This window comes from Ctenocephalides felis, unplaced genomic scaffold (assembly GCF_003426905.1).
Source record: "Ctenocephalides felis isolate EL2017-DRISC unplaced genomic scaffold, ASM342690v1 CF-g0.4_SCAFFOLD_01604, whole genome shotgun sequence".
NCBI lineage: Eukaryota > Metazoa > Arthropoda > Insecta > Siphonaptera > Pulicidae > Ctenocephalides > Ctenocephalides felis.
The window spans coordinates 27863523-27890424 of NW_020537758.1; the positions used below are offsets into that span (position 1 = coordinate 27863523).

The 26902-nt window shown below is 28.8% G+C and overlaps 1 long non-coding RNA gene and 1 other non-coding gene across 2 annotated transcripts in view; one reads left to right on the forward strand and one right to left on the reverse strand.

The window, feature by feature from the left end:
* The first annotated feature begins 15111 nt into the window (after nt 1–15111).
* Nucleotides 15112–26902, forward strand: part of LOC113373187 — a 73198-nt gene continuing 61407 nt past the window's right edge. The window contains exon 1 of the long non-coding RNA XR_003366879.1: nt 15112–15366. This is a non-coding gene — a long non-coding RNA (uncharacterized LOC113373187). The remainder of the gene's footprint in view (nt 15367–26902) is intronic.
* Nucleotides 22238–22309, reverse strand: Trnap-ugg. The gene has a single exon. It is a non-coding gene; the product is annotated as a tRNA-Pro (tRNA).

Genomic DNA, 26902 nt, shown 5'->3' on the forward strand with positions numbered 1-26902 from the left:
GATGGGTCGATTACTCGCTCATTCATACAGCTTATCTGAAGGAGAAATCTCACTTATAGTTTACTGATAAGCTCGAGACCCTATTGAATTACATTGAATGGCTTAAAAAAATAGAAAATCATATTTTCTGGTTGAAAATATGAACCTCTCCTCCGGGAAGTTAATAAAAAAAAAATTTATTTAACATTTCAAACAATTCAATTAAATCAAATATCTTAAAAGTGATAAGTCATTTTTAGCGAACGCATTGCAATGACCAAATATGGTCATGTTCGACTCGGCGTCGTTATGATAAAAATGCTACATTTTACACAAAATCGTCGAAATTTTCAGAAAATAATAATCAATCTTTGCAAAATAACTGAAAGGAAGCCGAAACAATGCATTCATATGAGTGGATGCATTATCAGACCTCGGTATGGAATCCGAAAAATACACTTTTCTGTTGAAAATCTAAAATACGATAAAGCATTAACGAATTAATTAAAATCATGATCATAGTTAGTTATACGTTGTTATAAATCAAGGATGTATCATGATTGTCTTAAACGCAAGCAACACGGCACGCAAGTTTCATAATTTTGGAAAAATAAGGTTATATAAATAATATAAACTAAATAAATGAACAAACTTTTTGATAGCATCACTCAAAAGCTATTGCAACTCAACATTATTCCAGATAAACGATTTCAAAAACGCCGAGTCACGCTGAGCGTCCACTGCACGCAAAACCTTTATGAAGGCGGCGTCATCAGAAAAATGCAAAATTTTACACAAAATCGTCAAAATTGTTGGAAAATAATAATTAATCTCTGTTAAATAGGTAATTAGAAGTCGTAATAAAGTATTCATATGCTTGGATGCCTTATATTTAGTCGCCACGTGCACATGGTACTAGATGCTAAAAATATACTTTTTTATCACAAATATTTCTAAAATACGATAAAACTTTAAATAAATAACTGAAATCATTATTAAAATTAGTTATAAGTCGTTATAAATCAAGGATGCATCACGATATCTTTTGACGCAAGCGTCACTTGGTTCAGCACGAAAATGACATTCACTTTTCGGATAAATAACTTAATAATTATATTAATTCAAATCAAAATCTAGGTTGAATATATGATTAAACTAATTGATAACATCTAATTATCGAATATAGTTCAAATATATTCATGTATAGATTGATTTATAGTAATTAAAAATCCTACCTTGATAATCCAAAGCACTTTCTACCATTGTTCTTATCACTGGGGAGGTCCGTCTCATACTAAAGACGATTGATACCTGAGGGTGTTCGGAGGTGGTGGGGGAGTGTTGCCACCACAAAAATTATTAACTAATTTGTGCAATATGTGAGCGAGCGGTGATGTCACATCGCGCGAGTTTTAAATTTGCAATTATACATTGTAAATTTAATTCAATAGGAGTTGATGCAGTGTGAAGTTACTCAGTGATATGACGCGGCAATTTTAAAACGCTATTTGAACAAATTAGTATAAAGGAAGTTTATTAGCATATTAATTTGATTTGTATTTAATATTTTATCAACAAATATATAAGTTGTGTACTCAATTAAAAGAATATTAATTCATATAGTGCGGGGATTACGACCTAGTATTATAATAATATTAAAAATGAGTTAATAATTATTTTATTATTGAAAATGAGTAAATATATAATTAAATATAAAAAAATAAAGGAAGCACATATAGTCAGAATAATTAATTTAATTAATTAAACAACTACTTGAACAAAATGTTACAAATGTATTCAAAGAAAAAACAGTTTTCATTAAACGTTTTATCTTCGTTTTTATTATTTTCATCGTCAATTTATCAATTTATTTCAATAGGAGCTAATATATTGTGAAGTTGCTTAGTGAAACGACGCGGCAATTTTAAAACATTATTTGAACAAATTAGTATATAAGTAATCTATTATCATCATATAAATTTGACTTGTATTCAATATTTTATAAATAAATATGTAAGTTGTATACTTAACTGGTGCAGTGTGATTTTTTTCACTTTCGATTGATGAAGCATTATAATATTATGAGTTGGGTATTACAAAATAGTATTTTTATTATATTATAAATAAGTAAATAAATAATTATACAAAAATATAATAACTAAAATGAAGCACATATAGTCAAATTAATTAAGTTAATTATTGTATAATTAAATAAAAAATTAATTAATTAATTAATAATAGAAATAAAATGGTACAAAAGAAGCCGAATAATTGAATAATTTATAACAAAACAAGTTGAATATGATACTAGTTGGTACTGGTATTTAGCCTTGAAGCAAGTTACATGAACTTCCGGATATGTGTAAATAATTGACTTAATCAATAAGAAATAGATTAATTTATGAGTGATTAAAAGTGTTTAGAGTGGATTTATTACACATAATTGAAAATGAACGAACGAATACGTTAACTCGGAGTACCTATTCCCTTAAATCAAATTTTCACAAACTAAGATATTTTATAATTAAACCAGTTTCCGTAGGACTTTAATGGTTTAGTATGTTTATTAAGACCAAGTACTATTATCGTTATACCAAGTAAATCCTCTAATTGTAATATTAACAATTGTCAAAAAACTACTCATTTTCTCAAACTTTGATAAATTTTTAAAATTATACTACTTGTCGTAAGGCCGTAATATTTCAGTAAGTTCTATAAAACCTTGATATATATCGCCAAAAAATGTACCATAAAAATCGGCTTAATTTTTTTTTAACAGTTAATTATAAGAAAACGGTTCGGTAGATTTTCACCTAAAACTAATCAGTAGCATTCCCAACTAATATTTTTTGAACAGTTTTTGATTTTTTGAAATCGATTCGGTAGTTTGAGCTTAAATGTGTACGAAAAGTTTAACACTTTTTTTCAAATTAAAAGGAACAGTTTGGCAGATTGTCTCACATAACTGACAAACGATAGTCCTCATTGAGATACATCAAATGTCTTTTAAATTTCAGAAATCGGTTCAGGCGTTTCTGAGAAAATGTCGATCAAAGGTCTAATTTTGACAAATGCCAAAACAACGATACTAATTTTTGCAAACTTTGATAAATTTTTAAAGCTAAACGAGTTTCGTATGGCCGTAATATTTCAGTATGATCTAGAAGACTATGGTATCTACCGTCAAAAAAATAATAATAAAAATTGTCGATTTTTTTTAAACTTTATTACAAGAAAACGGCCCGGCCGATCTTTACCAAAAACTAATCAGCACGACTCCCAACCAATATCTTTCGAACGGTTTTTGAATTTTCAAAATCGATTAAAATTGCGGGCTAAAACGTCGATGAAAAAAATTTCACTTTTCTGCGATTTACAAAGAAACGTCTCGGCCGATCGTCACACAAAACTGAGAAACGCTAGTCCTCATCAAAATACATCGAACGGCTTTTAAATTTTTGAAATCGGTCCAACCATTTTTGATAAAACGTCGATTTACGGCAAAAAAACCTGTTCAAATACACGCACTCAATCAAAAATTTTACGTACAATTCTTAATTCTCCGTGGTACGTAACAAATGAAACCATTCACAGCGACCTCAACATGAAAACGGTGCAATTAACGTTTAAAGAAGTTAAGGAAAAATATAAGCGCAAACTGGACTCACATTTGAACCCTTCTATAGTTGACATTACTCAACCTTTTGGCATTAGGAGGTTGAAACGACAATGGCCCTTAGACTTAGTCTTAGATTAGGTCTAATATATCATATTAATTGTAAAACTGAGAAGTTCTCATTGGAGTTCTTCTTAGGCATCACTCATAAATATTGTCTTTTTAGCTCATAGGAATCTTTATGTATTTCTGATTGCTAAATAAAACTGAGTTACAAAAAAAATACACGCACACACACACACATACTTTTTCCAAATTTGGTCTCATTCGATTCAGAATGGCTTGAAACTTCGAGTAAACATAAAATTAGCAATTCGGATTTTTTGATGAAAACATAAACTTCTCCTTCGAGAAGTTAATAAATAAATGTTTGTAGTATAACACTCTTAATAACCAATTAAAACTTTCATGTAAGAAATTTAGAAGTGAAAACGAGTCATTAATTATTTAGCATTAGTATTCATGCACAACATGTATATCAAGTTAAGCACTAAAATGATTCTAAGAACAAAAGTGTAGCAAAATATATTTCATATTCTTGACCAAAACACCAAGTTAACGTTTCGATAGGCAGTTTCCTCCAAAGGACCAACTATATGTACCTCACCACACCCTGCTTTCTACACATATGCGAGCGTGTACTCGTATCTCATAAATCCCGCATTCATAATAATGTGTGTCGAGTGTGTGTATGAATGACACATTTTTTTAATATCATCCAGGACGAGAGTTATGCGTTCGTCCGGCTTCCATTCGGGTTAAAGTGTTTACTTTATCGTCCGTGGATCGCAAATGTTTCCGGGTCACGCACTGGACGCCGTTTCTCGGTGTTTTACGATGTCATTTCGAAAGTCGGGGCATGTGTTGCAGTCGCCGCCGCTACTGTGCTTCCGAACAAGATATGATTTATTATGGACAAGAGGGAAAGCAATTTTGATAAAAAAATAGAAATATTTATTAATTTAGATCAATGCCAAAACTTCAGGAAGCTTTTAAAAGCCATCAAAAATAACTAAATGCATCAAGTAAAAATGCGCTTTTATGATTGAAATCTATTTTAAATTTATTTAAACAACGTCCAGATTCCGAAACAGAACATAGTGAAATATCTTGGTCTTCATTTAGATAGCAGACCTACTTGGAAAAGCCACATAAAAACAAAAAAGCAGCAAATAATAATCAAAATGAAAGAATTTGATTGGCTTCTGCGTAAAAAGTCTAAGCTCACTGTTGAAAATAAGTTGCTGCTATATAAATCAATTATCAAACCAATCTGGACCTACGGAATTGAGCTCTGGGGATGTGCTTACAAATCTAATATAGCTATAATGCAGAGAACTCAGTCAAAAATTTTACGTACAATTCTTAATTCTCCATGGTACGTAACAAATGAAACCATTCACAGCGACCTAAAGATGAAAACGGTGCATTTAACTTTCCAAGAATTCAAGGAAAAATACAAACGCAAACTGGACTCACATTCGAACCCCTCTATAGTTGAAATTACTAAACCTTATGGTACAAGGATATTGAAACGACAATGGCCTTTAGACTTAGATTAGGTCTAATATAATATTATTATAGTAATTGTTAAACTGAGAAGATCTCATTGGAGCTCTTCTTAGGCATCGCTCTTACATTGTCATTTTAGTTCATAGGAATCTTTATGTATTTCTGATTGCTAAATAAAACGAGTTAAAAAAAAGAAAAAAAAATGATTGAAATCAATTATGCCATGTCTATGTTATAGTACATACTACTAATCAACTATATCAGGTATTTGATTACTATTTATTAATTTTCCGAAGGGCATGTTAAAGTAATGGGACAAAAATTGAAAATGAATTATTTTACGTTTCAGAGGTTTTTGAACGTTTTGGCATACTTCAGGAAAAATGCATATGTGTGTGTGCGTATGTGTGGAGACAAATTTTCGACGATGATTTTGGGCGTACAAATTAACCGACTTGAATGGTTTATGGAACATTCAATTCCTATTGATGAGAAGTCGTACTGATTAGTTTTTGACAGAGACAGGTCCAGCGGCTTTTTCGATTTATGGCATGAGCCTGTGTCGAAGATTGCTCCAATATTTATCACTTTTCGTAAAATTATTAAGAATTCTTATTTGTTATGATCATTTTTTGAAGTGTCATTTTCAATTTTAAATCTTAAAATATGTAATAAATACTTGGACGTTTTGCTGGATTCTTTAGCTGTGCAATAAAAAATTCTAAAAACAAACTTTTTGTATCGTTTTATTTTTGGAGATCATTTATGATAAATTTATGATTATGATTTATGATGATATTTATGAAATGAAAAAAACGAAAAGTTCAACCTATTTCCTTATATTTGTGGGTAAGTATATTTGACACATTTTATCATTGATGTAAAATGATACAGAAAAATCTTATTTGAATAATATAATATGTTATAGCTATATTTAATATTTATCTTCAAGTTTTGTCATGTAAATATATCATCTATTCATTTCATATTTCTACTGAACTATACTTCAGAAAAATATCAAATGTTTTATCGAAGAGTCGATATTTCCAGAATCATTACAAGATAAGAAGATTGAAAATAGGTAATTGATTATTGTCTTCTGTTGCTTATGTTTTCTATGTAAATACTCATTCTACTAATTTTATATTTCTACTGAATTAAATATTAAAGTAAAATGTAAAGTCAGGGTTGACAGATGACATATTGTAATAAATAAAGATAGTAATATATAAAAATAATAGCAACATATCTAATTGAAAACATTAAAGAATATGTTTTTGTCATAAATTGATATAAAATTTAAATGCAATTTTTTTTTCGGTTTTGTAGTTGCAAACAACATATAAAGATTATTAAATAAAATTCATGTTCTTTTAAGTTCAAAAATCATGGCCATATCTATAGTTTCCAGCTATCCTTTTTTATTTATGACTAGTACTTTGCAGTTAAAATCGTGCCAACTTTTTGATCACGTCAAATTTCCAATCTCGTAGCTTGGCAACAACGCAGTTTTTCTCCGAGTTTGGTAGTAATTTTTGTAAGTGTTTCTTTGCCGCAAAACTCTAGATTTCTATATATCCCGTTAAGAAATTTCGAATAGACTTTTTGTTTACCCGTGTCGATTGTCGTAAAAAAGGATTTGATATAGGTAAACTGTGTTCTAAAAGTAGTCATGTTAAAGCGCAATAAAGTCGACGATATGTAAATAGAGGATTTTTAGATCTCCCGAATGAAATGAACTAAAGTAGAGAGTGATATTAAGGATTTTTTTCATTTTCTTAATGCTCTTTGAGAATGTTATAGAAGGTTGCAATGTATTACAAGTGTAAGAAAATACCATTTGCGGTTTCCGCTTTCTTAATGCTGTTTTAGCAATCTGAACTAGTTATTTGATTTTTTTTATCATGTAAGTAGTTGGTTTGTTAATAAATTATCAGTTGACGAAGGCAAACATTTCAAGAAAAATAGGAGTAAAAAATATTTTACCTATCAGCATCAACATAAAATATAAAACATCAACTAAATCGATATGAATTCAGTTCTATAAACATTTACATTGTCATGATATAATTTTGAAATGTTAAATAACATTGTTATTCAGCTATTTCTAAACAAGCGATTTGTTCACGCACATTTACACACGCACATATACGTTTTTCAATTTTGGTGTCAAATACGAAATTGACTAGGATCTTCAAGATAATAGAAAATTTGCAAACTAGATTTTCTGGCAAAAACGTAAATTTCTTAAGAGAGTTAATAACAAAAAAACTGAAGTAAAAAAAATAGTTATTTGTCTGTTGAACTAGAATTTCAATTTAAACTGTCATATCCAGTTATTCAATTTTAACTTCTTGTATTTGTTATTGATAACATCATTCTTGCATTTTTTCAGCCTAATTAATTCAGTCCTGTTTCTACGTTGATATCATAATATATTAACTATTGTTTTTTTAAGATGAGCCCAAATTTTGATTCATTGTTGTGTCCAGTAAAGTTCCAATGAAAAAAGTACTGTCATCTCCCACCACTTTTCGCTCCACTTTGTTAATTCATTTTATCCTCTTTTAATCTAATAGATTTTTATTTCATTATTATTTGAAATTTCAATTAGTGCTTTTAGATAAATTGAACCAATATAATCAAATATACTGCTCACGTCTGACATAAATATGAAAAAACAATTTGCATACCTGCGTTGCCACCGAAAATCGCTTCCAAAATCCGATATATCGCGAATGGTCGCAGATGTTCGCACGATATAAATCAATCGATGATATCGTTTCGTTTATTTTATCGCCCTTTCTCGCCCGCTGGAGCAATAACTCACGCTGTCTGATACTATTGTTGCTGAAGAATTTTTGAAGGAGTAAACGAGACTTTAGAATCTTGAGTACCCCTTTTCTATAGATCATAAGTCCTCAAATATTGGTTACTCAAAAAAGTTTTGGAAAAAAACAAATGTGATGTTCAAAGAATAGTCGTTTAAACTAGATACCCAGCAGCATCTACATGTATTGCTTCTACATTTATTATTTGCTCAAATAATGTGCAGAAACATATGGTTTAAGAGCTAATAAAATAAATCTCAATAGAAAAACTGTTCGAGTGCTATACGGAGTGATTTTTTAACTAATTTTTTAATTTCTTATTTTTTAACTTCCTGGGAGGTTAGTTAAAGGCAAATTAAATTCTTCAGATATCATTATGATTCAAAGCCTCCTCAACATTTTGACATACTTTAGAATAAATTGATGTATGTGTATTTTTGTCTTTTGTGTGGGTACAAATTTTCCTCGGTGATTTCGGTCGCACAAATGAACCAATTTGTATAATTCAAGAAACTTTTGATTTCCATTCGTTAAGAGAAGTGTTGTTTAGATTTTGGAAAAGGCCGGTCTACCCGTTTCGAAGATGGGGCATAAAGTGCAGAAAATGGTAATAGAGTTTTTGCGAGAACGGGGAATTGCATTATATTGATATTGATATAGTGTTGAAGATACGAGGTAAAAAGTGAAAAAATGATAGTTTAAGCAAAAAACAGACCTATTTGACTGAATATATAATATATAAATTAGAGCTCGCCCGTAGGTAAGCGGTTAAGAGCGACGGGACCTGAATCAGAGGCCTCGGGTTCGATACCCACTTCGAGCAGCCTGTTGTCAGGTAGCAGTGACAACGCTTTTCACTTGGAAATATAGATAGAAATATGTTTCCAAGTGAAAATAGCCTTCACCCAGTATTGCTGCACCAATAAAATGTCAGCCCTATTAGATTAATTCTAATAACAAAATCATCAAATGTGGATGGATTAACCATTGGGTTACTATCTAAAAAAGACGAAATAAGGAGAAGTTTCAGACTAACAGCTCATAGGACGTAAGGTTCTGATTGCTGTCAAAAAAATATTGCAAAAAAAGAGTAATAATAATATATAAATTTTTAATTCATCAAAAGCAGGTTAAGCGGTTTTTAAGATGCAGTAAATAAATTGCAAAACAGACATTTGTTGGTACAAATGACAAAAAAGCAGGTTGGGCGTTATAACTGGTACTGATATGTATAAAAGTCAAAAAATGTCTGCGTGATTTCATTAATTCATGTTTTTTATTAAATAGTTGCACAAATACTTGGAACATCACATGGCATAACAAAAACTCAATGAATATAAGTAATGGAATCATAATCAGAAATCATCAGAATTTGTAAGTAATGGTAATTTTTTTCTCTGTGTAATATATTTATAATATTTTACTATTGAAATCATCATCTTGCATAGCAAATGATAGAATGTAATTCCCTTTCAGATCATTGTAAAATAATGATTAAATGATAAAACATATTTTCAATTATTTTCTATAAATATAACCTATATAGAATATTGTAAAGTAAATAATTACTAAAATAAAGACATCGTATTCGGATATATTATGAAACCTTTGAATCCCAAATTTTCCTAAAAGAGTTCAAAAATTCTTATGTCTAAGTACATTCTTATCATCAAAAATTCGGGCTAGATTAAGAACTGCTGATGTACATCGTAAATGATTCTAGATATAGTACATTATAGTAGGTACTCTGGAAGTGTATACTATAAATTGTTAAGATGCGCTTATTTATTCTGCGCGAACGTATTGTAAACGCACCCTCGGGGCTTGTGATTGCTTTCTCGCCCATGGACTGTTGCGTGAATGGAATACGCTGCGCCTACCGCGAGGACTTCTCAAAAATCAGGCGCGGAAGAAGAAAAAACCCATTTCATACTAATATATATATATATATATATATATATATTTACTTTAATTCTATTGTATTGGCTACAAAATTGTTTGCATTCATTTTGTCATTGTAAATCGTATTGTAAAGCAATAAGACTAGTAACTATTCTGTTTTAACCCAATGGGTATGTGTTTAAATATATAATTATTTATTTTTAATTTAGGCATCCATTCAGTTATTAAATGAGTAGGATTAAGTTAAGTAAAATTATTTTTCATAAATCATTTTGAATTATTGTATCATTCAATTTGGTGTGAATACATTCAATATAAAACCAATAAACTAACTAGTGGGGTGTATGGCATCGTGCCTTAAGGCAAATTGCTGGAACTTCCCGTACCGTAACGAAATGTTCGAGGAATACTGATTGTTTTCAAATAGATTATTATTAATATTGTAACATTGTCTAATATTTATAAGAATTATATAAACTGAATTGCAAAGTTCAAATTATTTGTTTAAAGTATATTAGAACTATAGTCAGAATTATACAAAAAAAACTGAATTATTTTCGATAAACAAAAATTTTTTTCTTTGAAAAAAAAAAGTTGAAACAATTTTTTTTTTCTAAAATCAATTATTTTTTGAGACAAGCAGAAAGATCTTTGAATCATTTAAATCGGACGCTTAGTTCTCTCAAAAACTGCAATTTTTTACACATTTAGCTCGGTATATTTGAAATGGCTGGGCCTGCCTTTGCCTAAAACTAATAAACACCTCTCCCAATCATTTCTAACTGAATGTTTTTTAGATCATTCAAATCGGATGCTCCGTTCTCTCAAAAACTCGATTTCTATTTTTTGCACTGTTTGCTCTTTATCTCCGTCACTGCTAGACCTGCTTCTGCAAAAACTAATCAGCTCATCTCCCTATCAATGGGAATCGAATGTTTTTTGAACCATTCAAAACATACATACACACACATCCATTTCTTCTGAGGTATGCCAAAATGTTCAGAAACCTTTAAAACGTCGAGAAATGTAAATATTTTCAATTTCGATTTTCGGCCCATTACAATAACTTACCCTACGGGAAGTTAATTATATGTATAATAAACATAATCGCAAAACAAAAATACAACATCAACAGCACATAGTTATGATTACATCATATGTATAGAAGCTAGGAGCCTAGTTACCCGTGTTTATTGTCGTTACTACTTTGCCCGATAGATGATTCACCTTGCACCAAACAAAGGTTAAGTAGATGAACTAAACTTTTGGTAGAGGTATAGTTAAAGCATCTATCTAGCATTATTTTGAAGTAATTTAATCCGTAGGTCATAAGAAAAAAAACTGTTGCAATCAGCTCACATAAAATGAATCTAATATCAAAACTTCATGCAGATGGATTTAAGTAAATAAAAAGGGAGTAAAATCCTAATTATCACTTCAATGACTGATAATTTTAGTTTTTAGTAAAATATATGTTTTTTTTTTATATTATTCATCTTATAAAAATGTTTTAGAACGTTTAGATTTTTTTAAATGGGACAACAATGCCCACTTGGGATGATCTTGACAGTTCAAATGAAGAATGACCCGAGGGCGCATAAAGAAAACGCTTTATTTTCTTTATGTGGAGATCTGGGCGGGTGTATTTTTTGTTTACCAGAGTTTTGAACGAGAAAATGGAAAGTTATTAAATATTATTAAATAAATAGACACATGAGATTTTATTTAAGATTGTACCTTATATTTAATATTGATTTTGAACAACAGAAAACATTATCATTTATATTTATTTTTGTTAACGTAAAACATGTTTGTATATATGCATATGTCAAAAAGTACTCATTGCTTTTCATTGTAGATTAATCTCATTTCTGAGATTTGGAACAAGCATTGCATAAATAAACTACTATGGTCCATTTGATCAAAGAACAGCAGAACATGAAATTTTTATATATGTTTTAGCATGCTTTTATTGATGCAATCTGTTGGTATCATTAATAAACTTTGTGTAATAATAATAAAATTTATGTTAAAAACGTATAAGATTGAATATTTATATTTGATAGAAGAGTTATAAGAATACCTCACAACATTTGAATAAAATTTAAAAAAAAAACTGCAATATTTTACGATATCAGGTCAGCAAAAATAAATATTAAACACAAAACTTGAAATATAAAATGAAATTTAGACAAATTGTTTAAGCCAAAAATTCTTTGGTGACTGAAACCTATTTATTTTTTTTTAAATAACAAGAATTATTTGCAAATTAAAAATAATATATTTATCATTGTATCCATTAGGTATGGATATGGCTATGGTCTCGATTGGTCAATATAACCATAATATATTATTACCATGTATAATTTTCAGTTATGGCACAATATAATCAGTTATTGAAGTTCTTGCTTAGTACACGTTATCATTGAATTTGCATATGTAAATCGACAAGTACTCTTGAAGCTGCCATAAAATAAACATTTCCTATAATACATAATTCATAATTGATTTTCAAAACAACATTAAGCTAGTAAAATTGAAGCCTAGAGTTGAATTCTGATATTAAATAATTATTTTCAGAATTATGAATATCTAATTCAATCTAATGTGTATTTATATACATATATGTATATTTTATAAAATAGTTATTAATTTTTTTTTCTAATTTTAATTGAAGTTCGAAGTTTTTGAAAAAAAAAATTATAATTATCACATTAATTTTTTTTTTATTTCTGATTCATTGAATATTTTTTAAACTAAACAAATCCTTTTAATTATTATTACTGTTATAAAATATGTTCTGGTTATCTATGTATTCGAGTTAAAATCAGTGATTCCTCAACTCTTCAATCTTGGGAATTTCATATGTATGTTCTATGGGTATCTTTATATCTAATATTTTAGGTATAACAATAAAACTGGCGATCGAGCCAAAAACTCCGGGTAAAAAATGAATATAAAAGTCATGTAATATCAAAAACACAAGACGCATGCAAATGAAAGCACGCAGATATCACATGAGGAGGCCTTTTGTATGTTACTAAAAGATGTAGCTGTTTTTTCTCAGAAATATATTTAGGATGGTTGAGGGGGTTGGGGTTGTAGATATTTTGTCATTTTCTGTATATTTATTGCGATTCCGAGAACGTGATATGAGGATATATGCGAGCAGAATCGAATTAGGCGAATAATGTGCACTTTTATCTTTACTATGATTATTGTTATAGTAGCACTTATATTATTCAGATAGTATATAATATGTATTTGTAAACTTTAAAGCCGTGCATAATATGCATTGATTAAAACCTATGAAATAACAATTATCACGAAAGATTTAGAATGATTTGAAACGTCGAGAAAACATCGATATCGGTAAGCCTTAATATGAAATTGTTTTATAATTACATAAAAAATAATAAACATGCATACATTTCATGCATTCGAACACATGCTCCTCAAATTAAATATTTGCATCGTTCCTATCCATTTCATTTGCACTGGGTGCATTCATTAAGATGTTAAAAAACCACGTTGTTTTATGGAAAACATCCAAAAAAGCGATGAAAGTATAATTTTAATCTATTTTTTCATAGCAGTGTTTTCATAAAACGTTTATATAAAGCTGCTATGCAAATATTTAATTGGATTCTATTGCAAATATTTAATTGAAAACTGAAAAAAGTATAATACCTATTTCAGGAACAAGGTATGATCTGCAACCATAAATGCTAATGGCTCCGGATAGAAAACTCTGGGGCATTCATCACTTTGTTAAAACTTGCAGCTATCTATAAAAAGTATTTTCTATTAGTACAGCATAATTTCTATTTCATTACAAAATTAATAAAAAAGATAATTTTTCTATCTATGTACAAAAACACAATTAGTAGATAACAAAAAAATATTTCTGAGCATATAAACAAAATATTATTCAAATATTGTATTAATATAAACTCAATAAAGATAATATGCAAACAATCTTACTATAAACTAATGTAAATAAAACATTATCACTAAAATTCAGTATTTTTCAGGAGCAGTACCTAATTATGAATCGTTAGTTACTTAGGCGGGCATAGAATTTATAAAAATTTAAAAATATATATAAAAAATATCTAAAGAAATTAATGTACAAAACGTGTAGCCTATTTTCAATAAATGAAAATTAGAAGAAAACAGTAAACGCTTGGAGCAAAATCATCAAAACAAAACACATTGTTTTACTTCAGATGTAAACACTCAAATCCTCAAAAATTGTTTTTGATGGAATAATTCTGAAATCTGTTTAAGCTACAGTCATGATAAACTTACGATTTCAGCAACTTGTAATATTTTCCAGACATATTTCAATTTTTATATATTTTGAAATAAATGTTTCTATATATATATATATATATATATATATATATATATATACATTATAGCTCATACATCATAATATAAGTACCGAAATATTATATTATTTTCTATAAATAGTAAGAAATTTTAGAAGATCAAAAAATGCAAATGGCTGTAGGATGGCTTAAGCCAAACAAAATCAATAAAAATGTTCGTCATAATTTTTTTAAATTCCAAAATATTATATTCGAAGTAAGAATAAAATAAATAAATCTACAATACCATAAGTTGTAGATTTACATGTTTCAAAGGTCATTGAGTAATTAAAAGTTTTCCATTCAATATATAAATAACTAAGAGACCAAGAATATTATTTAGATTCATATAAAATATATTGCAAAATGAATCTGTGTACTAGATTTGGAAGAAATGACAGTTTTGTTGAAGTTCCAATTTCATTGAAACTGCAATTATATAATAAATAATAAACAACAATTATCGGAGAAATTGAAAGTATTAGCTTACTTACTCATAATAAAAACAGCAATGATGTATTATTAGTATTGCACAGATTAAAAAAACACTTTTATATTACTATAAAACACTTTTACCGAAAAACCACGCTACGAATCATGACGCTTACTAACGCGTACAAATTCACTAACTGATCATGGCATTATCAAAAATCTTGAAAAGTATTGCCTGATCAAGAAAAATGGTGCACATTTGTTGTACATCAGGTAATTTTGCAGAAAAACTATTTATGATAGTGCACAACAGATGTCAGTAAAACTCATTGAATTGATTATACGAGTTTATTTCTTTATAAGCATCAAACTTGTCCGTACACTTTATTACTGATCGATACGAATAACCAAGAAGCCCTGAACTCTCACAATTAGTGGTACATTTGTGAACAGTTTATTGGCGTAAATATTTTTTAATAAAAGTGTGATCTTTTTATCATAGTCACAGAAGAGTCAGTATACAATCAATTTAATACTTGCTATTCTTGTTAATTTGTGTTGTTCGGTTTTTGACATGTCAAAAATGTATATTGCCATAGTGCATCCTCATACCATGGCCTATTCGTGCTGTTATATTTAATGAATGGATATGAAACAGTAGGTTAGCTATTTTATTTACTTATATTGATACAGATTATTTGCTTGTTTTAAATAATTATAGTAATTTTCTACTAAATGAACTTATATTGAATCACACAACTTTTATTGATGTAACGACCGATTATGTATATATATATATATATATATATATATATATATATATATGTTTCTTAATTTGAGGACTAAAATCATGCTCTCATAGTTAAAAAATAAATTATTTTATTTCATTCAACGTTCCGGGAATACGGTAGTTTTTCATCACATTTACGTGAATTATACCAACAAACATCAAAACGAAATTTAAAAACTAAGTTTGTATAATTTCGCAAATATAAAAATATACATATAAAATTATGTATTTTATGCAATCGAACTTTATAACTTAAATTAACTATCAACTTTTGCAATTTTCTTAATTCAAATGAAATAAGAGTATGAATTTATATTACCAGATCTCTGGTGTTTTCTGTTTCTAGAAAAATTTCCATGCATTCTTTGTCGTTATATTAAAAAATTTGAATGATGTACATTCTTCGTCTTGCACACACAAAATTACATTACATGCATTGTCCTGACTCCGACGTTGTATGCGACCGTTATGGGTCCCCCCAAGTACCTCCCGAGTAGTATGAATGTAATAAATTTCTATGTAACATCATATGTGGAGCAAATACGTCAAGTTATATTGAATTGGGAATACGGGGGATCCGTTTTGAAAACTGGCTTTGAAACACAGCCAATATTGGACTTCGTTGTGTTAAATAAACATACATGGAGCATGCAGGTTCAAATCCTAACTTAAATATATAGTTGGATTTTGTTTATTTTGTATCGCATCGTAGACAAATATTATTTGATTTCATGATTTAGCATATTCTATCTGTGGATAGACTGTCCTATACTACATGATTATGCAATAATTTTCTTATACCTAAAATCCACTTATTTCTCAAAAGTATAAAAATATATAAAACTGATAAAAAATTGTTACTATTCTGATTGTAGCATAAATATATAAATAATAAGTACATAATAATAAATAAATAATTTGTGCAATGTCTATGTATTATAATACTATTATAGCTAATTGATATCATTTTGTAAAAATTCTTTAGTGCCTTTGATCATACTTATAGTGCTTATTATAGTAAACAACTCATTTGAATTTGAAAATACACTTTTCTCACAGAACACCAGCTTCTACTAAATACTTGAATATTTGGGCCAACAATATTTTCCTTAAAAATTTCTAATAGTTCAGTACTTAAAAATGTTCTAAATGAGTTTCAAGTATTAAAATAATTCTCGAAATGTTTATACATTATATTGTGATTACATCTGACGGTTAACTATTATATTCAAATTTAAGAATAATATACCTAATTATGGAATATTTTCAATAATATTGTAGTATTTGTTTTTAATAAATTCTATTTGCAACCATAAAAGACTTTTAACAAATCAAATATTTACAAAATATTATATAATAATATAAACGCAAAAAACGCATGAATTAGTTCATTTATAATTAAATGAGTTTTTATACTGAAACTATTGACTACTATTTATGTAATCAATTTTTTTTTAGTTTCACAAAATCAGTCCATATCCTTAGTTCTGTATGCAATAATGAATAAATTTTGACGTTGAAACCAAGGGCAAATAAAATATTTTGATTACAAATTTTCGATTATAATGTAGAATTTGTTTATCATATAATAAAATATTGTCTATAATACTGTAGTGTTTGTTTACTTTGAACACAATTTGCAACAGACAATTAGTTTGAATTAGCTAACAACAAACTGATAATCTATAATTTCATTTACGTTTACGTTCTATCGCAATAGAATGTTCCGGTTATTTTGAAAACTGTTTATCTTCATAAATATTTTAGATGCTACATATTTGAAGTAGTTATTTACGGAAACCAGCATTTTCGAAATTCAATCGGCAACCGAAAATGATTTTCAACCGAAATCGAAGTCGCAAAGAGTTATGGCGCTATTAAATACGCAAAAGCAATAAAATAAATTGAATCGCGTCATCTATAACGAATCAACAATATTTTCTATTTTAGATAAAATCTTAGATATTAATAAAACGAATAAAGAATATACTTCCAGTTCAACTGTTATGGATGTTCGCTTCGTCCCCATCCGTACGAAACAAAGTTACCAAACTGTGCAGTCAATGAAGCGAAAGATAATCTAGCTAACGGATACAAAATAAAAGATTTTCAATAATAGAACTCGCTACAGTGTTTCAGGATTATATATTTGATAAGACATTAGAATGCATTCGTAGTGTGAATTTAATGGCCGCTATTTCGCTGAAGTTAAAGATTTTCTGCTTTATTGATTTTGGATTACATACTAAATAATCAAATAAGCAGCGATGCAAAATTTTAATTACTTTGCAATGTAACTTTTTCATAATAACATAAAGCGGTAGGAGATTATTTCTTAATTTGATCAATACTTCCTAAATAAATGGTTAAACAAAATTATATTACCGTGTTTGACTTTGAATATCCATAAACTAAACAAGAGTTAGTGGTGCAAATAATACCTTCTTTGCTGAGATATACTTGTTATTTATATATTTGTTTATAACCTCATATTAACAGCAATCAAAACCTTACGTCTTGTATGCTTTTGGACTAAAACTCATCCTTACGTTGTATTTTTAGATGGCAACCCAACGGTTGATTCATCCATTTGATTAGTTTCTTATTAGGATTTATCTAATAAGGCTGACTTGTTATTCAATTTGATGCAACAATGACCGAGAAGGGTTATTTTTACGTGGCAATATATTTAGGATCGAACTGCAAACCACAAATACCTCCTGCACTTTATATGAATTTATTTAGTTCTTGAAATTATGACTCCAATTTTGGTAAATTTATCAACTACAACAAATATGGTAGACGAGCAAAATGTTCTTTATTGCAATTCTAATATATACGTTCAGACACTTAATGTGTGCATCCAAAAATCAAACTAGGAAAAACCAAACCATATATATATATATATATATATATATATATATATATATATATATATATATATATATATATATATATATATATATATATTGTATATATATATACAATACGTTCCTAGAAATTAAGTTTTAAATGATTATTATTTCTTATTATTTGATGCTACTAGCATCAAGTTATACATTGATATCTATCGTTTTAATAACTTGTTACAGTTGCTCGAATAATAACCATTGGTTCAATACAAATGTACAACAAATACAAGCATAATCATTGTTTGTTCTAAGAATAAAAGCGTAACACCCTATTAATTTAACCCACAAAACAAAATTCGTTCGGTCGTTATTTTGCGCGATCACAAAACCGCCCACCGCGGCGTCTGCCTGTGCGATAAATCGTCGCCGTTGCGATATTTCGAATTCAATTCCGATAAATCATGCAGAAAACAAACAACGGGATCCTCCTAGCGTTCCAGCAAAACAATGCCTCGAATTTTGGAATGAGAGATTTAACGAAACGTACATAACATCGAAATTTTTAATTAAATGTTTTTAAACTCGATATCAATGTTATTTGAGCCGGGCGAAGCCGTCGGCGGCGTTGCAAATAATATTACATAATTATAATAAATGTGGGTACTGATAAGGGTATCGATATGTTTGAAGAGTCACACAATACAAATTTTTGTATTATATTGAAAATATTTAATATAAGGCCCTACGTCGATTATTGATAAAGAACTGTTTACTTACAATGCTTCACAGATTCTAAAAAGTTGAATTTTTTGGAAAGATATTAGTAGGGGCTTAGTGTGATTTGTTATTATTATAGATGGACTGAGTTGTTTCTTTGTGAACAATAGTTCTATTTTTTATCACTATAATAAAACCTTTACTTAAGTTATTCGAAATATCATATTTTAACTCCCTACACAACCGTCAGTATAAAAAGCTAGTGAAAAGCTGTTCATAAAAAGATACTCGACTAAAAAATTCCAAAAAACGAATTGAAGATTTATAACCTGACCATATAAAATATTTTATATTTATATACGTATGTATGATGCATACAGGGTTTGCTGTTTATACGGCAGATTAAAAAAGGTTACTCTTATATGGAAAGTTGGGACTGTGGAATAACGTAGATTTACTATACTTATTTTTTATTGATGCTATAAAAATATTTTTCTTTATTAATACTAGATATGAATATATTTTATGCATAAGAAATATGATGATATAGACATGTAGCGGTTTATGGAGATGCTGCAGAGTTTTTGATTTTGCTAGAATAAATTTTATCTTTATTAGAAGTTAGTAGCTTTTTTAGAAGTTTGAAAAATCTGATATACATACTATATTTGGCTAAAACGTATTGCAATTTTAAATTTGGATATCAAACTCACTAAATCTTAAAACCTCAGAATATCTATAAAATGAATGGCAATTCTTAATAAAAAAAATATTATTTTACTGAATCATCTGGATAGATAAATCTGGTCATAAACCTGTAAATGTAAAATAATATTCAATAGTAAAACTCAAACTTATTTTATTTGAACTAGTCGTCCATAAGTTGAACTGTAGCAATTCTGAAGCGTTTATTTACCGTGAAATATACATCGTTGGTTTTTAGTATCCAGTTTTCATGTTTCACGTTTTGCACATATATGCGTGCGTTGAACACATATCATATTTTCATTTTATGAAAAACTATATTTTCACAAGTCAAAGTGTTATGGACCGTATGTGCAATAAAAATAAATAAAAAGAATTGATGTTTTCATTGAATAATATTTGACAGTGTTGTTTCTCCTTTTGAGTAGGTACTTGGTTTTGTTATTTCAAAGATTTTTTACCTTAAGATAAATTTTGTTTCTTTTACTTGAAAAATATCACCTAATTTTTTCTCAATTCATTCGACAGGCAGAATTATGAACTGATAGAGAGGTCAGGTGGTAAACAAAGACAAACTAGTAAATTGGTATACAAGTAAACAGTTGTACAGGTAGACAGGTAAATACGTGGGAAGGAAGATAGGTAAACATGTAGACAGTTAGAGAGATAAATAGACAGACTGGACTAAATGTAGAAAAGTAGACATGTGGACAAGTTAGACAGGTAGACAATATTTAAACTAAAAAACTATTGTTAAACGATTACTTACACATATCGGGAAGATCATGCGTTCCACAAGACAAAATGCCAATTGCAACTGGTTTATTTTTAGCTGATATGTTATATTCTTTAGTATAGAGTAGTTGTTTATGCGATTGTTTATACAATTTCTACAATTTTTATCTATCTGGAAGTAAGATATAAAAAAATCAACTTAAATCATCTAATTTCCTTTTTGCTGATGCAAGTTACAAGTTATCACTTGTTTTCTTCCGGGAGATCGTCGGACACGATTGATTATGACCAAGTTGCTTGCTCGTCGTATTTTACGTCGCATGTTTTACGATGTCATAAACTTGTTGGGGGTTGTGATACTATGCCCCCACCCCCACATTAGTAGTTGTTTTTATACGAAGGTATATCCTACGGGGTCGGATATGAGATTTCGAGGCCAGTCCACTGCCCCCCGCGTACCAATCGAACATATAGCATTATTGGCATTTACGTGTTTTGATATTTTACTATAGAACATTAAATCATGGACAGATAATTTTATCATCGAACCAATATAGATGGTGCATCTTCAGGACGGTAGTATATAATGGCATCACGGTGGAAATGTGGTGTAGTAGATCACTATGAAACCGATGTAACTTTATTATTATTTTTTTTATTGTTTTTGAACAGCAATCAGAACTCTTATATGTTCTATAATCTGTTTGTTTGTTAAGGACTTATGACTACTTATGTATTTCATGAGAGGCAATCCATTGATTTACCATTCTCTTCAGTGTGATATTTTTGATATTAGCTCTTTCTTCTAATAGTTAACATATGATTGGATGTTGCAGCTATGTCCACGAAGGACGATTTCCACTTGGAATTATATTGTGATCCATAACCCCAAGTGGAAATTTGACATCAAAGCTGCCTGATGTCGGGCTACGTCTGTAGCGGGAATCGAACCAGCAAACTCGGGACTAGGTGCTGCTAGCCCATGCTCTTACCGATAAACTTTATTATGATGTTGCAATGATTAAAGGCGATGAGATGACATCCCCAGTACACCTTGTCTATTTTTTTAACAATTTATACGAATTTCTTCTAAGTGAAGTTTTGTTAATATGAGATTATGTTCCTAAATTAGGTTTACACACCTTACGTTAACTATTTTATGAAGATTTTCTGAAGTTCTCGCAGTCAATGTCAGTGAATCATTGGCACACTTCGTTTTTCGTTAGCCTTTCATATAAACATTAAATTTACTATTTCACAGATATCTCTGAGATTCACGCTGAGATTCAGTCAATGTCAATGGATTATGGGTAAACTCTTGCTATTTTTTAGCAATTTGCAGTGTTTTGCTTTTTATTTCCAACCTGTGCAAGATATAATGTGGCTATTCATCAGATATATTGAGCTAGAATAATTAAAACTATTTTTTATTGAATCTATCTATTAAGAAATTTCAATTTATTAGCAAGTAATTCAAGTTGGTTACAAATTAGATATCTTGAACCAGAGTATTTATTTATTTTTCTTTTCTGCATTGGAGACATTTATACTAGCAACCGTGATCTGCGGGAGGATTTGCTTAAATAGATTTGTTAGTGTTTTTAAAATATTTTATTGCAAAATAAGAAAGATTGTAAAACAGAAATTTGAAATTGTAGTTTAAAGATATGGAGACCAAAAATTTTAATGGCAATTTCACTATATATTATTATCAGTTAGTTTTGGCAAAAATTGGGCTCAACCGGGATTTGAACCCGGGACCTCTCGCACCCAAAGCGAGAATCATACCCCTAGACCATTGAGCCGCTGATACTTTAAATACTTTGACCGAAACAGTTGATCAAAGACAAACTTTCTCTTAATAATTACCAATACTCAAACGACGATACGCGCTTCATATTATTTTGTCCGCATACTTTCAGTGTATTGGGTATGAATTGGTGTCAAATTCAGCTGAGAATGTATAATACGTTGATTAGTCCTAATTATTAGTATGTGATCGTACACACATATAGTCGAATAGATATTTAGATATCTCCATATCATGCTATCAACTACATTCATTATCAACGATTAAAAAAACAATATTGTTATCATTTTTTCTGCGAAAGCAAATTTAAGCATATTAGTAGTTGATGAAACAATTTAATTTAACAATATAAACTCAAATATAATTTCAATTTTTTGGTGCCAGTATAGAAATGATTTAGTAGTTAATTATACAATATTCAATAAATCCTAGTATTGTGACTAAATGAATACTATCTTATAAATTTAAAAAATAACATGAAAATGACGACTTTTTTTGTGTATATATTTTAACAGCAATCAGAACCTTACGTCCTATGAGCTGTTGGGCTGAAACTTCTCCTTACTTCGTATTTTTTATATGGTAACCCAATGGTTAATCCATCCATATTTGATGATTTTTTGTTTTTAGATTTAATCTAATAGGGCTGACTTTTTATTGGTGCAGCAATGCCGGGCAAGGGCTATTTTCACTTGGAAATATATTGCTATCTATATTTACAAGTGAAAATCGTTGTCACTGCTGCCTGACAACAGGCTGCTCGAAGTGGGTATCGAACCCGGGACCTCTGATTCAGGTCCAAAAATGACGAATGATGAATGAAACTCTATCTGGGAAGGAGCAGTCACAATATGAACTATTATTACATTTACAAACACTATGTTGGATTTACACTAATCCGTATTAATACGAATGTGAGTGAATTTCCTCGAAAGGTTAAATGAATTTATAACCAAGATGTGCACTAATTTGCATCTTTTTGTATAGAAAGAATAAATTTATACCAATATACGGTACCTATTTAAAGTGAATAATATAGTGATCATAAAAGTATCTAAGACAAATTTTTAACAAAAAATAATATTGAAATTTTTTTAAAGAATTCTTAACATTTATATCAGTAAATTTATACATTGATAGATTAGTGCAGACTTCAGTTTTTCTTTACAATTTTTGATTATGTTTATTTAATTAATCAATCATTCAAAATTGTTACCTATTATAACCGACTATATATGGTTATCGAATTAATGAGTTTTTTTGTTTATTTAGTAAAATACTTTATGATGCTTCAGATTCATCTGCTAAAACTAAATTAAGAGTCTTATTAAATAATGACTACAAATTTTGCGACAATTGTAGATTCCAAATACAATTTTTGAACAATATAACAAAAATCGCATTGGATTTTAATTTCATTGCTTAAGAATTAAATGCTTTGTTTATATCAATATGATTTTATTTTATTTTGCTAAATTAGCTTGTATAATATTTTCTATTAAACCATATTTTATTTATCCTCGAACCTTTTTTTTTCGCAATTCTCTGTTCTAAAGTCGCACACCATGTCGTGGAGTCACGATCCACCGGAAGATTAGCTTGTTTGCACATTGCTTCTGCTACGATATATAAAATTTTATATTGGTATAGAGGGAAAGATATTGCTTCTGTTCTGGTTATGTGTTAGCAATAATAAAGGCATATTTTTATAATACAGTTTAAAAAAATAAATTTACAAATAATAAAGAGTTCGTAAATCTTTACAAGACGATCATTTTGTTGATACTTCAGATAAATCGATAAATAAATTCAGATATTTAATAATGAATATAATAGTTCTGATTGCCATAAAAACTACGTGTAAAAATAAAATTGTATACCAGTATATAATACTCTTTTCTACCTGTAAAGTTTACAAAAGAATTTAGGTGGCGAAACTCAAATATTGTGATTTATTCATTATAAGTAATATAATAGAAAAGCTAAGGGCCGGTTGACATTAATTATAAGTAACTTATAATAAGTAACTGATATCATATATATATATACGTGTGTGTGCGTGAATTGGGATATTTGACGCTGAAATAAATTCTTATAATTAATTACAACAATTCGTCCAAAATCTGTAATTGAACACAGCTTTTAGTAATGTATCAGTAACTGCAAAGGCAAATATATAACAGGTTAATGTCAAATAATAAAACAAAACTATATAAATTTGATCATGGAGCTATTTAGTCTTGTACTACATCGTTCAATGCACTGTTTCTTTGTTAGAATACAAGGAATTCCTCCATCAATACTCCCATTTTTCTGTATATGAGCGTACCTTCATAAACGAGCAACATTTTCATTTAGAAATAAACGATGACAAATGTTCGTATCTTTTCTCGAGCGCGTTCTTTCTTTATTCGCGATGTAGTATTTCATAGAAAAGGGACATTGCTAACAAACATCAGAAACCCCTGTATGTTGACCGTGTCCATCGATCAAAAGCAATTACCAGGATACACACACACACACACACACATATATATATATATATATATATATATATATATATATATATACATACTATATATAAATAAAATACACACACATACATACAAATATATGCACCTGCAGATATATTATGCTACAAGTAGAAGTGAGTAAATGTATTTAGCAAAGAATAGTTACAAAATGGTATATTTCAAATTAGGTGGTGAATTAAATATCTTCATGAAAAAATTACTATAAATAACCTACAAAGCGCACAAACATCAAATAGCAATTTCATCGATGTGCCCTTTGTCAGGCCTTGCAAAAAGCCTGATCATTATAGACCCGAGAATTGGCCCTAAATTTGAAAGTTGCATCATGTATTTTGGCATTGCTATAAGAATCAATATCTTCTTTAGGTTTGATCGATTAGTTTTTAATTTCTTCTCTAATGTAGTAGCAATTTTGGGTCATACCTGGGTGCTTATGTTCACAAAAATGAACCGAATACTGTTAGATTTTCTAAAGTAAAAATGAGGAGCAATATATTCGAACTTTCACAATTTTAATTGGCTTTCACGCTAGGTTATATTAATAAAATCTGTCGTGTAATATTTTGCATTATTTTTACCTCTCGTACCATCTGTGTTTTAATATCTGTTTCAAATAAATATCAGTTTTGTTCTATTTCGAGAACTCATGCCACAGTGCCGTATAATAAATCTTTTCGTGCATTATCGATTGCAGATTTATTGCGTGACTATTTGCAATTAAATTTTCTACTTTGACCGATATGCTATTACTTATCGTTGCTTATTTAGGTGAGTAGAATACCTAAATGAATGATTCAGATATTAGAAGCATTTATCAAGTTTTGGTATCACATGGCCTTAATTAATTTAATTTATAACATTATTAAATTTCATGTGGGGTTAATTAATAAAGAAATGGAAAATAATACATTTGATTATTTTTTCTGACAATATCCTAGATATACTTATATTTGTTTGCACAAAATATAAAATATAAATTCAGTCTGAGCATTTTGCTTGAACATATTAATCTATTGCAGTTTTCATTATTAATAATGATTTGCAACCAACTCAGCTCTCCTTTTATTTTAAAACATGAATATATCTTGCGTTGATAAAATGCCTAAATAATAAATTAAATAGGAATTAAATTTTGCATAAATGTCAGGATTCAATAATTTCTTTCAAAATTTTAAAAAAATTGCCAAAAAATTGAAAATGAAAAAATAACGGATAATCACTTAATAATTAAACCAGAAAATGTAATGTATTTTTATGAACAATATCAAATAAACTATTTACTAAAATGGAGATAGGTATTTCATAAATTTGCTAAATATAAAAATAGTTAATATTTTTTTGTTGACCCCGATTTATATGAAAAGCACATGATTTGTTTGTATACATTATTTTACTGTTCATGCGGATATTCTGCATTTCTCTGAATGATTTTTGAATTGTGCGATTTTTCAGAACAACATTGAAGCCATAAAATAGACAAATCATTTTCTACAGTCAGTAAAATGCATCGCTGGTATTAACTGCAGCGGTCTGCATTTTATGGCTCCGGACACGTCGAGTCGGAGTTGACTTTTTAATAATAGCTAAGCCGTTTATATATGGATAACATTCAAGAATTGTTAGATATACTAGTGAAATTTAATGAATATTTTAGTCCAAACTGAATAGATATTTTAGTCCTTCAATAAACTTTCATTCGTCATAGAAATCAAGCTACAACTAAGTTAAAATGTGATAGATAAGGGTATTCTTCATACGCATTATGTTCAAGAATTTGTGACACATACAGTACATTAGTATCGAATTTAATTTAATTGGTGTACATTATTCAAAATATTATTAATACCAATTAAATAAATTCTAGTCTTGTTAACGTTATATCAAATAATTTTCCAATATTTAGAATAGTCATAAATAATGATTTTTCTATAAAATTACACTGCATATAATATCATACATATGATTTCGCAAAAACATTTTCCACCGAGTACATACTACTAAGAACAAGTAAAATGACTGTAATTAAACTAAATGGTATAACTAAAATTATCCTA